The sequence below is a fragment of the Sander lucioperca genome, chromosome 8 (assembly GCF_008315115.2).
Source record: "Sander lucioperca isolate FBNREF2018 chromosome 8, SLUC_FBN_1.2, whole genome shotgun sequence".
NCBI lineage: Eukaryota > Metazoa > Chordata > Actinopteri > Perciformes > Percidae > Sander > Sander lucioperca.
In genome coordinates, this window is record NC_050180.1 from 18986045 (window position 1) to 19001049 (window position 15005).

Consider the following 15005-nt stretch of genomic DNA (forward strand, 5'->3'; position numbering starts at 1 on the left):
GTTAATAACTGTCCATTCATAATGTCATGGTAACTCTGTTAGCTTCAAGTCCGGCCTCTGCAGCCAGCCCAGTGGAGGACACAGCATCAATTTTACGCTCTTCATAAAAGTCTGCCCTGCTTTCATAAATTCCCAGGAGTAACACTTACTGACTCATTTACATGATAGAATAGATTGTGACTCTGCAGAAATATACTCAACATTTTCAATTTCATTAAACACAATGTCATAGCTCTGCAAGCTGGGTCTCCATACTCGATACTACTCTGCCACACAGAATCTATCTATACTAATCCCCACCTTTATTTGTAGGATTGTCAGAGTGGCAAATCAGAGAAGCGAATGGACAAAAACACATGAGAGAACATAAGAGAGATTGCAAATGGTAAGAAAAATTTAACTGAAATTGGGAAAAGAGGGCAAAGTAATAGTAGTATAGTCAAGGTCAGAAAGAAAAAGGGAAACACAAACGTGGGTGAGTGCAACAGTGGGAGATCACTGGAATATTAGGGAATAATAAGAGATATTTATAATTAGTTAGGTGGATTACTTAGAACAGTACAGTGAATGATCATAGACTCATTGGTAGCACACCATTGTGGCTAAACTTCATACCGAATTTCTACAGAGAACACTGAAGCAACATTACAGCACATAATGTAGTATTAGTACTTTTTGCAAAACGGTGCCTCTACATTTTCATAGTGTAATTCACTTATACACCGACACCCTAAATATGGACAGCTGGTACTCGTGCATTTGTTATGATTGCACGAGTGATGCAATGACTACATCAATGAGCCAAACTGTTGCACTGAGTGAAATCTTCCTTTATAACCAAGGACATACATTTGAGGTCAATTCAACATACACTGTATCTACCCTGTCCGTCTGCTTTAAATTGTGAAAATAGTCCCCAACCAATGCACTATTTACTCCTGTTTGAGTAACATTTGCTGAAAACTACAATGCCTTTCTTAAAAATGAAAGTGTCAGAGCCATATTTAAAGATTTATGTCCTGAATAGATGGATGGGCTTGGGGCTGAGAGCCACAGAAAGCATTGAGAAACATTTTCATGGGATTTGTTAACAACAATAGAAATGCAGAATATTGCAGCCAATTCTGAAAGATATATGGTCACATGATCTGGCTTGTGATCTACTACAGCTCGGCGCTAACCCCTATCCTCGGAAGATGTATGTGAAAAGGGCCCTGAGCTTTAATGTCCAACTGAGCAGATCATGAACTGCGGGGCGATATGGGCTATCAATTATTAAAGCGAGATATGGGTTATCTTGCTGTGCACAGAAAAGAGTGTTGCACTTTAAGCACAGCAGACAGTTGGTGAGAATATTCCTCATTAAGCAAGCCCTCTATGAGTGGATGACAGTGATTAGTGCTGAAGAGGACACATATACTTGATGAGGCTGAAGTGTAGTATTGGCCTTTGTTACATGGAGCTTGTGTTTGGAAGTGGAGCAGAACGCACCAAGAGTTCCTGTGTGTTCTCTCCTCCTCACAATGGAGGCAGCAGAGTGGAAAATCTCTGGATTATGAAGAGCCCGCATGCACGCACTCATGCACACACACACACACACACACACACACACACACACACACACACACACACACACACACACACACACACATACATGCTGCACTCACATCATTTATATAAACTCTGCTACGCCTGTGCACCTGCGCTGTACATACAACATAGTAGTCATGGGTATTGCAGTGTTACTATTATGGGAAACTGCTGCTGCCCCTAAGCACCTCTCCTCCCTTTTGCTTTCCTCTCATCCTCTCATATATCAACTCCCCTAAGCAGTGGTGAGCTGGGCCCCCAGACTCGTTCTCTGCCAGCCAATGATGCTAGTAGATTGTCCATTTAGTTCACAGCCCAATGGAATTACAGCCATGTTCTTGTCTCAGATAAATATTGGATGTGATGATACAAGCCTTGAAACACTACACTGCACATTTTTCTTAAACCCTTGCCCATTACTGTATCTCTGTTTTTCTCTAAATGGGAGTGTATTCTGTTACATGTGATACCATGGTGTTTATCGATGATACACGATGACAGGGGAGGTGGTTTAAGTGGGCCCTTCAGTTATAATAAGCCAGCAGGTAATGGGATGTAGCCATGCTCCTACATAGCCTCTTGTAAAGGTATATATATCTTAGATTAATGGACCTGTCTGTCAGCTTGGTCTGAACATATGGTTCACATTCACCTGAGAAACATATTAAATTTGTTCGCATATAGAGTTCAAATTTATTTTCCAGCAGATAAGTTAAAACATTTTTTTAAGCTTTAGATGCCGACTGTTGATTTTGCCAGCTGAGATGACAACTGCAGTAATGCTGGCAGAGTTTAGTTAGCTAGCTAGCTAAATAATAATTATTCCATAAGTTAGTTGAAAACTCTGTCTACAGTTAACTTTTGAATGTTTTTAGCTGACTCGTCAGAAAATGAGAACCATAGAAAAGGGTTTTAACACGCATTAGATTTGTGTAATGATAGCAAAAACGCTAAAGCCTAACAGTCCGACGTAAAATCTTCACCAGGTGATGAATCATGCGTTCTACCTAGAGATAAAGAAACAGCTTGTCAGCCCAGGTAGCTACTATATTAAGGAAATACTTAAGTTACTTGGAACTTGGAACACAAACGTTAGATTTAACTTTAACTTTATTGTGTTATCAAACAATATGTTTCACTTTTACATGAGAAAAGGCTTTAATGATAACTAATGAGTTTGGCATTCTCATCTCGGGGAAAATTAAGCAAATTCAATACAGAGCAGGACAGAGCTGCTAACGTTATCCTAAAGTCTGTTTATCAAGCATCTTTAGAAATCCAAAGCTTGACAGACCTACCGCGCCTACAGTTGCTTAGCTATGATTAGACAAGTAGATTGGGGGTTTTAACAAAAAGTCTGTTACTACTGTGTAATTCTGAAATGGGAGCTTTGTATTCATAGCTGTTTGAGCTTTCAGTGATTTCTTATTAGAGCAGTGCTGCTCTCTACTTAGGTTGATAAGACATGTCATGGATACACAGAAATACTGAGTATGCATTTACTGTAGGTGAATATCTTCTAAGGCCTTGAATGCTTAACCCGATCATGATGATAATCTTTAATTCAGTGTAAATGTGATGCTTTCCCCTGCAGTAGGCCTACCAGCAGTGTGGGGGCTGCTCTGTTCTGCACTCCTCTGCTTGTACTGTACAACTCTCACTCTCTCCATGATACAGAGCTGCAGCTTATTCTGGCAGCAGCAATCAGATTAATAAGTAAGCAAACAAGCTAGTAATTGTCCTCAATTAAATATTCAAATGATACGGCTATTTACTAAAAGGACACCTATCCTGGAATTTCAAGCATGAACCACCCATGATGATATGACATGTCATTACAAGTACCATCTCTCTCTTTTCTCTGTCCCCCTCTCTTACCTTACCTCCGCCCTTTGCATACCAGTGCACTCTAAGGCTGTTCCTGGATCTTGTACTTTCCCTTCAGTTGTGGTGTAATTTAGAATAATGCACTGCAGAATTCCAACTGACTTAATGCTGATAAAAAAATATATATATATATATATATATATATATATATATATATATATATATGTGCTTTGCAAAATATAGAGTCATCTCTGGTACCATATATATATATATATATATATATATATATATATATATATATATATATTACATGCATTAGATCTCTGTTATAATCCTTTCATCTTGCAGTGTATGTGTGTATGAGCGCTCATGTATGCTTGTGTGCCTCTGTGATCTTGCTTTCTGTCTAAGCGCAGCATTGCAGAGCACAAGCTGCATACTAACCCAATCATTAAGAAATAAATGAGAACATCAGAATCTATCTGCAGTCTCACACAGCAGTCCCGAGAGAGAGAGAGGCAAAGGGAGGGAGAGAGGTGGGGGGAGGGCTGACCAATTTATCTTCAGTCTCTCCTTCCTCCTGTTCTAATGTTTGCATCTCCCCATTTCTCTCTTGCTCTCCCACCTCCTTTCTTTCTCTGACAGATAAAAGCACAGGGGCGGAATATGGCCTGGTTGAATATATCAGACTCAGACTTTCTGTCTGTAGTTGTTGGTCTAATTGGGGGCAGCAAAGCAGCTATGTCTCAGGCTTGACCCAGACGATGTGACATCGGATTCTACCATTCCTTTCTAATTTTGTCGTGCATTTCAAACATTGGCCAATCCTGGCCCACTTTCCCGTCCATATGTGAGATAAAAAGAAAACATCAGAGAGATGGAAAGCTATGATCAAGAGATGTAGTTGGGTAAAAATGGTAGAGAAGAAAAGCTACCTGTGTGCTGTAGTGCTGTTGCTAGAAAGAGTCAAAATGTAGTCTCTGTGAACAAATGGGTGAATCAATAGATGCGTGCTTAGGATGAGGTGGAATGTCAAATGCCACATGAGGCAGATGCCACACTCTATCCAGAGGAACTAGTAAAGACAGGAATATGAGGAAGGAGGGATTTAGGGGGTTGTGACTCAGGTTAATGATTCATTGAGGTCAAAACAGGGACTAATGACATCTCTGGCTCTACAGAGACCCTGTTCCATTAGGAGTGATTCCCATAGGGACCATTGCATATTCCTCTGTGGGAATGGAAATGTTATTTTCAACAGTGCTTTGTAGGAGGCAGGTTATATGATGATTCAAATTGTAACAGCTGCAGAACAGAGAGCTTGACTTCACTACAGTGACATGTTCCACAGTGTCCGTGCATGCATGTGTGTGTACCTACATGTGTGCGCATGTGTATAGGTTCACATGAACATAACATGGAGCATTGCCCTTGAGTTTGCTGCTTTTTGGGGGATAATGCTATTATAAATTAATCTTATCAGAAGTCTTGCTGACAACACATGTTTTGTTTGATTCGAGCTGTTCCAAAAATAGTCAGGAATGATGTGTTTTAAGGACTGTCGTTCCTGTGGCTGTTTCGCAATCTACAACATCAGAATATAGTGAAATATTGGTTAGAATAGCAGCTTCCCCAACACAGCTGTGTCATGACAGCTTCTTCACATTACCTTTGATCAGAAAATGTTTCACCTAAACTGTCATATGCACCTTTTCATAGTCTCCGTCAACACCAACTGACAAAACTTACAAAGCTTTTCAAGTGTGTATAGTCATGTAGGGCTGGCGGGGCATATATGAGAAGCCACCTATGCCAAAATTGAATACTTCACTTGCACATACAAATATACGGTACTAAACACTTGCACATACTTCACTTGCACATGCATATATACTGTCTGGTACTAACCACTTGCATATACATGCATACTTTGACTTGTACATACATATATACTTCACTTGCGCATACATGCATACTTCACTTGCACATGCATGCATAACATGTATGAGTGTGTATGTGTGCATTAATATGTATGTATGTGCGTGGGATGGGTGGTTTGGGTAATCACAGGATTTTCACTTAGGAGGTTGGGGTTCAAGTCTGCAGTGGCGGTGCGTGGCAAATTTTACCAAGGAAGCCAGTGAGCTTAGTATGGAGATCACATAGCCTTTATGGTTACGTAATGACTGTTGAAACGAATTCCTGAAGTCTAATGTAAGTCGAAGGGTATCACAAAACAATCAAAACTAATCAAATGCTGAAATTACTGTTCAAATGTGTATTTTTTTTATAAATGTGTTGGCCAGCGTTAGCAAATCTCGCCCTTCTCACACCTACCCGCATGTCAAAATGAAATGCTTTTGTCACGTTACTTCTGATGAACAATAAAGTTAGCGGGAGTGAGTAACACAAGATTCAAGATTCCTTTATTTGTCATTTTTATGCACCAGCACCACATAAAAATTAAGTTGTCAGTCAATAAAGAAGTCAACACAAGACATTGTCATATCTTAGGGCACAGAGCTAACTTTACGGTAGAAAGATTGAGTAACGTTAGTAGTACTGTTTTAACGTGAATTTAAAATTGACATCCACCAAGTCAAAATGCTTCTGCTGTCATTAATTTGCTCGTTCTTGTTTCCTTACTGAGTCGTGGCTTAACGTTAACTTTATAGGACCTCAGCTGGGAGCTTCATGTAGACAGGTAATGTTAACCCAGCTGCCAGAATCCGCATCGACTTCATATATTAACATCTGTATTCTCATTAACGGGACATGTGCAAGAAACAGGTTGCTTATAAACCACTAAAATAGAAGTACTAGTAGTAATAGTAGCACCGTGTGGTTTGGTTATCAATGCCGTTAGCATCGTGGCTAACACTATGTTACTCTATTTATTACACATCATTTCGGCAGTGCTTTCTAACGTGCTGTCATTGTGCTAACTGAGCAACGCTAGCCTTACAACAGAGCCTACACTTGTTTGATAATGTTTCATAACAGGGTTCTCTGTTGATTTGTGTTTGTCGCTGAGTGCTCTTGTGCAAACAAAGTCAGAAATGCAATGCGTCAAAACCTAAGTCCCCTTCGGTGTAGGCCTACCGTTGTGTTTAATTTTCATTGCAGCTCAAAAGCAAGTTCAGTGAAGTCATTTTTCACAAAAAACTCAAGATCACCATACATTGTGTAATCTTGCCGCTATAACTTACTGTTAGCTTACGCCGGCTGGCACCACCACGTACGTGTAGTTATCATAGTTATGCATCTGGTCTGAGGCATGTGTTTGGTGAGAAGCCAGGTTCAACCTGGCCTCCCTGTTTTTAATTGACCATTCAATGTCAGGCTCGGTCAAACCTAGCCTCAATCTGATTGGCTGAAAATGTTTACTTTTTCTCTTGGGGATGCCAGAAAACGCTGGCCTCCTTTGAGCGTTCGTAGAATTTTACTAACCACGACAAAGCACAGACAGGACTGCTCCACACACGCAGTGGCAGAGGGGCGCTGTTTCACTCCACAAGCTAAAGAAGAAAATGATAATTGAACATAAAAGAAGTTGCGAATCTCGGAAAATAACAAGTCAGCTTAATGTAAAAAAAGGTTGTTCATGGGATGCAAACCCCAGTCTCCTAAGTGAAAGTCCTGTGTTTGACCCATTCATCCACCGCAATGACCTCCCTTATTCTCTACAAACAGCCAGTGGGTGGGGCCTGGGTGTAAATAGCTGTGAGAAACACACTGGATGTCAGGATTTATCCCAACTTCATCCCAGCACTTTACATCTGGCAGTTCTGATACTTTACTATTGTTTTCCACAGCTGTTGTAATGGATTGATCACAGGAGTTATGAGCAATGAAAGAGACAGCTTTGACCTGAGCCGCATTATTGACTGCCATAATGCATTTTGCCTCCACCTGTCTCAACCTCTTCCTTTATATTTTGGTGGTTAGTGTGCCACATTGTTGTAGCATCTTCAAGTTAACGTCACATGTGGTTATGTTGTGAATCCAAGCAAAAACATTTGGTTAGTTTTAGGAAATGATCATGGTTTGGGTTGAAATAGTAAGTTTGTTATAACCAGTGTAAATAAGTCTCTAGGTTTGAAACAAACAATATATAGACTGTTCACCATAGTAGCCTGTAATCTGATTTGAGAGGTATAATCGATAGCTATCAAATGATATTGTGCATTAGTGGTTAATTTAATTTTTGCTATCACAGCAACCTTTAATTAGAGACTGCTTTTAAAGTAACATTATTTAATGCAATCCCAAATGCATTGCACCTCATTTGTTTGTCCAGATGGTTTGTCATGTAATTCGTAACAATGAAGATGCCAACAATTTCAAGAGACTTTTCATTGATTCCATAGGTTCTGTTAGAGACCATCAAAATGTGTTATGCCCCATGCAAGTACACATGTAAATTTGCATGTGCACAATCCCACTGGGGATGACATGTTCAATGGCAACATATGTCCATATATACTTTACATTGATGGGCGGTAAGATGTCACCTTGAATGACACACAGTTAAACTGATATTTAATCAAATGATGTGTTAAAAGCAGTTGTATGTGCAGCAATGACTTAAAAAAATCTGTGGCAAGTAAAATTGCAATAAATCAACTTGTTAAAATTTCTTGTTGATGAATAAATGACAGGCTGATCTGATTTGTTGACAATTTCATCTGATCACTGTGAAATCATGCAATTTGGGAAATTGGTTCTAACACTTCAGTATCTAATTTATGTAATCACATGTAATTTGATTTTTGACATTATATTCAATTCACCATTTCATTTGGTAGCTATTTACAGAGTCAGTGTATTACTATAATTTATCGAGTTTTGTGACCTCCAACCAAGTCTGAGGACACATGGGTAGTCCAGTGTTTCTCCAAATGTGTAAGCCATTTTTACCTCAACTACTCTGTTTTGATGATATCATACAAACACATTTACTAGAATAAGAATGAGGATATAAAGAAAGTAGAACTATAGCTTTGTATTTAATTGTACAGAATTAGCGAATAAACTGTTAATTTATTTACAGCAGGCTTGAGAGGTTCAGAGTTAATTAGGTTCATAAGAGTCAAACCTCTCTACACAGGATGTGTGTGTGTGTGTGTGTGTGTGTGTGTGTGTGTGTGTGTGTGTGTGTGTGTGTGTGTGTGTGTGTGTGTGTGTGTGTGTGTGTGTGTGTGTGTGTGTGTGTGTGTGTGTGTGTGTGTGTGTGTGTGTGTGTGTCTGTGTGTGATGTACTTTAGCAGCTAGTCTTGGGTTCACAACTGACTGTGGCTGGACCTGCCCAGACAAGACTTCCATTATCAATACCTCCTCAGCTCTGGTAGCTGCTCATTTGATAATTAAACATGTGATAGAGCTGGTTTTCTGCTGCGTTCCAAGAGATTGTGCATGTATGTGTGTGCATTTACTTGCATGAGCAGTAAGAATGTTCACAGACATCAATATTTGTTTCTGTATCTTACATGTTCCAGGCTTCATGTTCACAGCACCTTATTTGTATTCATGTAAAACTAAATGTACTCTTCTAATTCTGGGACTACCATTAACATATTGACTGATATTGTTTATAAACTTTGGAGCCTCTAAAAAATGTAGGGCAAAACCATTTAGTATAAAGAGAGAGGTCATTACACGGTTGTCATGCAGACATTAAATGCTATAGAAAACAAATGAAATATATGTATGATGTTGGTTTATTATTATTTATTATAAAATGTATTTTTGTCCATATAATGGTATTATATTTTATTAGCCTAAAAATGATTTGGGACACTGGGTTAGAGGGTAACAGAGGGTGACTTTTAAAGGTCATTAGTAATAGTGAGTTGGAATAAAGACAATAGGGAAGAGAAGGAAATGTCGTTTCTCAAATAAAACTGCAGTAATTGAACTGTCCCACTTACACTTGAATGCGGCATACAGTAGCAACTCTGGCTACAAAATGATGAAATTAAACCCATGTTTGAACTTTGTTAGCCGAAGTGAACATAATTATTACAATATCTTTTTATGGCAAAATATTTTCAGAATTGTAATTTTTTTTAAACTTTTGTATAAGTGATGCTATGATGTAATCTTAAACATGTAGCTAATGAATTAGATGTCACATCACATGTAGCAACAAAGTAGAGGATTTACTGAGTTAAGCAGAAACAACTGGAACACAAATAGGACATCGACATACAGTTACTGCATGACCTTTCTTTACAGAAAGCAACAATCTTGTTGAAATGGGTTGACAGTATAGTCTTAAACAGTACAAAAAAATATCTAAGTATTATTTACTGAAGCAGAGATTAACTTTAGTGACACCTTTTGAAGATTCCTGCATCCTTCCTCTCTGAATTTATCTTTTATGCCTGTGCCAGACAAACATGGATGGAATGATTTTCTTTGAATGAAGATGTCAATAAAACGGGAGTTACTAAAGGAAATGTTTTGTGTGTATGGATGCACATGTTTGTACTGTGCCATTTGATTTATTATATACTGTACCTTCAAAACAAAAAGTTATTCAACTGACCAATTTATGACATGGGCTTAATTACAAGTGATCTAATCCGCAGGGCCAGACATGGCTGGCGTGGCTGCCAGAAAGTCTTCTGATAACAAGCTACTGACAACAGTAGGAGAGTAATACTGTAATGACGACCTGTAAAGACACCAATGCCCATGCTTGTCTGTCTCTAACTCTTGCTCTCTGTTCTACATGCTTTACCTGTACAAGAGACAGAAAAAGAGCAAGCTAAATAAACAACACACAAACAAAAGAGAGCACAGTATGTGTCTGAAGGTGAGTGTGTATATCTGGTATGTCTCTGCTGGCAACCTTGCGCCACCCCCCTTCCAAGCCATTTTTCATCCAACTGCTGCAGTACACTGCAGAGGGAGACAATGGGGCAGTGAGGTGGGGTGGTGTGTGTGTGTGTGTGTGTGGGGGGGGGGACATGTATAGCAGCAGGAGAGATAGCAGTTCCGTAAAGAGAAAGAAATGAGTTTTAGGGCAAATGTTTTGTGCATATGGATGTGCTCCCTGCAGAAAATGTCCTCCTTCTTCATCTATCTCCATCCTCACATCCATAATTTTTCATCGTTGTACCTTCTAACACTCTCTCTGCTCTTTGTATTCTCATAAAGGAGTTTTAGGGCTTAGACTACCAGGACCACAAAATGTTTGTGCGGGGTACCAGGACCACAAAATGTTTGTGCGGGGTACCAGGACCACAAAATGTTTGTGCGGGGTACCAGGACCACAAAATGTTTGTGCGGGGTACCAGGACCACCAAATACAGTTTTCCTGATTAAGCTTTTGCTTAACTTTATGTCAACCTGCTTGTGGTGTTAGAGGAAAAGACTGAAGATCAGCAAAATTCTCTGTGAACCACGAATATCTGTACAACATTTTCTGGGAATCCAAAAGGGAGTTCAGTTGTGAATAAGGCCCAAATTACGATGTCATCAGTGTAGAGCAAGTTCACACTTAACAAGAGTTAGCTCAAAGTTCAGTTCACACTGATTGAAATGAACTAGTTCACGTTCATAGTTCATTTCGATTTTGAACAAATTCAAAGTTCACGTTTATTTCTTCCGTTTTTTTTTGTTGTTGTTTTTTTTAAATAAGCTGCTCCGAGTTTGGTCAGATGCTTCTACTCGATGTGTCGTTTCAAATTTGTTGCTGATGTGGTTGAGGTTCAGTCTGGTTCGACCATTTTTTTAAATTTATTTGTTTCAACCCTAACCCTAACAGGTGTTGTGTAGATGTCTTTTCCATTGTCAAATAGTGTTTCCCCTCCTGTTAAAACTATGCATAGCGCCCCCTAAGTAGTTAAAGTTTGGCTCAAATTTAGGTATGGGGAAACAAAGATTGACGAGTAAACCGTCTTCGACATGACACCGGCGTGAGCATTATAGGTTCAAGTTCAGAAGTCGCAAACTGAATCGTTCAGTTCACTTTTACATAATGCACAACACTGGACGTCATAACCACTGCAACTTTTTCTCTTTTATAACATTGTATTGTACAATCATCACCTTAATAGAATTAGAGTGAAATTTCACTCACACAGTTCATGTTTATACATGTGTGTCTGATGGGAGCCATAGTAAGTGATAGCTTTATTAACTGGTTCAGACAGAATGACATCCTGATAGTAGGACCTGAAACAAATCGTCTCGGAGGCTCACACCTGCTCCACCTGACACACTCTTGTAACCAGTGAACACTTCCTGCATGGAGGAAATTCATTCTTTCATTATTAATTCACACACTGCCATGACCGTATCTTTCATTCATTCATTTTTCATGTATCCCTGTTCTGCTGCTATTTTGCGATTCAGCACTCATAATGCTTGTTGTATTTTCTGCTTTTCACTGAGAACCCCACTACATTGAAACATGCCCTGTCAAATGTCTCAGCATAACAGTCTGGTGAATGTGGTGCTGTCTGTAGTCTGAGGTTATTCTATTTTCTATTTTTTTTTTAAGTTTCCCTGTTTGTTTGGATGTTCTCCTTTTAATAAACTCACTCAGCATAATACTTTATGTCCTTGGCTTGTGGTAAATACATTAGCATGGCTTTTGTTTGCCAAATGAACAGCCCATATTAAAAGATATGAGGTGTGTTTAGCTGTTGTAGTCACATGTGTTTGCGAATGTAATCGAAATGGTGAGTTGCATGAGTGCTTTCTGCACCACTTCTCTTTCAATCAATGAACTGTGTTGTGGCTTCAGCCTCGCTCCTTGAACCACCTTTATTTCAGTCTGTCTTGTTGTTTAGATCATTAGCTATGTTACATTTTCTCTATATAACTGCTGTTAACACTGTTTGCATGCTTGCCACGTGCTTGCGCCCCAGACTATTCAGCATGTTTTTGCTGTACATAAAAAAAGAAATGCACATACACACGCAGGCTAGTTATGCACTGATATGCAATTGATTATACATACACTTTCCTTGCAGAGAACATGGTTTGTTTTTTCTTTGTGTTTGATTTTATGCTTCATTGCATTCATTGACTTACCGGTGTGTTTAGCCATGCACACTCGTTTGTTTACATATGTGTGTTTTTCAGATTATATTTGGTGTAACCTTTGCGATTTGACCCTTCAGCCCCCATCTTGCAGTGGGCTACTTTTTGTAGCAGGAGACCTAACAGCATTTGGTTTGTGGAGACAACATTTGGGTGACATCTGCGTGATCAGTATGAACCAGTGTAAAAATCAGAAAACCAAAACAGAATTTGTAAAAAGCATAGAAAATGAGGCTTAATCTGAATTCACACATTTTTCATAATTTCCGTTCTGTTATTTTACTCCTATATCCTAGTTTGTCACAACTTACAAGTATGCTAATACCAGGCTGTACACTTCTCCTGGTCCATTATTTAAGCTGAGGATCATTTAAATAAGCAGAGCAGAAAAGAGGATAAAAGAAAAGAGGATAGCTTGAATGCAGTGAAGCAGTGAATGGCTTTGTTAGTTGTAATTGACATGGCAGCTCATGAGACTCTGCATGTGTTTATGTGTGTCTGTGCCTCTCTGTAGCACTACTGTATTGAACTGCATGTTGAAGAGGAATGAGATGCAGTAAGCTGGTGTGTTGCTACCAGTGCCCTCAGCCCCTGTCAGCAGATTGGCCACAACCACCAGTACAGATAAAACATTGCAGACGAGGCACTGACAAAGCAGGGCCATCCGGGGCCACTTAAAACCAATACCACAGGGCAGGGTAAGGCCTTCCATCAATTACAACCTTATTAGCCTAATCGTTATGAAATAATCCAATCTAGGAGACAGCTGAGTCTCAACTCCGCAGATAACCTACAGGCAAGCTAACTAGTGGAGAGCAGTGAGGGGAGTGGGGTGTAAATAAATATTGTGGCATTATATTTTGCGATACAAAAATGATTTGCAATATATTGTACAGTAGAGCTGCAGATTGGATTGTGGTTTCAGCCTAATATTTTCAATTGTCTCTTTTTCAAATTTCAAATTTTCAGCTTTGCTCTGAGTGTTTTTATTCTTCCAGCCACAAGCAATGCACAGGTTTACAGAGTGACTTCTTCTGTTTCAACAAGCACCAACTCTGTGTGTGATTGCACTGAGCAGATAGACACATTTCATCAAAAACCTCTCTTAATACAGTCCGTGGTCTCTGTATGCTAATTGAATCATACAACTCAGACGACCACAAATATTCACTGAAGTTGTTGCCTAGAACACATTTGTATGAGTTTATCTCCACTGTCTTCTTTACATTGACTTTAATTGCATTACTGTAATGCCGCCTCTCCATTGTGCAAAGAGATTGCAACTAAACTAACGCAGTTGCTGTAGAAATTGAGGTTTGTGATCAACTAAGGTACTTGGAGAATGTTCAACCTATTGTCCAAGCAAGTTACTGTAATACATTTGTTCTTTATCTCCATGAGGATATTCTTGTACACTGCATCTATTCATTTACATGCATTACATTTATATACCTTCATTTGACAGACGCTTTTATCCAAAGCAATGTACATTTTCCACCAGCCCCAAATGTATGGAAAGGATGGGGAAAAAAACATTAAAGTAGAAGCAATTGTAAATAATTAGTGAAGGAATAGTTCTGTTAAAAAGAGAAAGTCAATGCAACGGAGCAGTAAGTATAGTACGACTATGTTGGTGTACTGATGTGGTCTGTAATTATCCTAAATTTAAAGAATGGTAAAATTGACATACATATTACATACTATACTGAAGTAATGAATTAATGTTGCGATCCTGTGTAGTGCATTCTAGTTTGCCGCCATTGTTGGAAAATACATCATGTAGGTTTTTCATGTGTGCTTCTATCTGAGAATTTACAGTGAACGCGCAAATTAAACTGTGAGGCCTGTATTGTGCGACTGTGTCGCTGTGGCACTCAATGGGAAAGATGACACAGTGACAGGAGTTCAGACAGCAAAAGCGAATGGGAGATGTAAAAGGAAGTGAAAGGTGATAGAAAAAGAATATAAAATTTGAGAGCCAGCTGGCTGACCTCTAACTCACTGAGTCAGTGATTGAGGAAAAGACAGTATTTTATTCTCTCCCCAAGGGTGTTGAGAGAACACACCAGATTGGAAAAAGTTATATAAAGGAGAGAAAGAGTCCATCCTACCACTATCTCTATCACGCCACTCCTCTACCTATCTCTATCACTTGCTGTCTCCTTCTCCCTCTCTGGGATTTGACAGCAGGATTATAAATTACTTGTCATGGGTCTACTGTAGACGGATGGTTGAGGGAGTGGAGATCTCGTATGCAGCAGCAGCAGTGGGCTTCACTAAGTGGGACTGAGTGCAAAAGGACATGACTGTGTAGCAAAGGGCCCAAGAGAGATGTGATTTCTACACCACATCTGTTGCACTTCAGACAGATGTCCAGCTGACCGGCAGGCTTACAGGGCACGCTTGCCCTTTTTTGTTCTAGTCGCTAGGTGTCAGCTAGATCTAACCTACTGATCTTTTTTGTTCTTGTAAATAAGCATTACTAAATACTGTCTTGAGTTCTAATGTAATGAAATGTGAAACAATACAAA

General features: G+C 39.3%; 1 protein-coding gene across 1 annotated transcript in view; it reads left to right on the forward strand.

Moving 5' to 3' along the window:
• Positions 1 to 15005, forward strand: part of LOC116046951 (transmembrane protein FAM155A) — a 111927-nt gene that overhangs the window by 75002 nt on the left and 21920 nt on the right. The window lies entirely within an intron of this gene.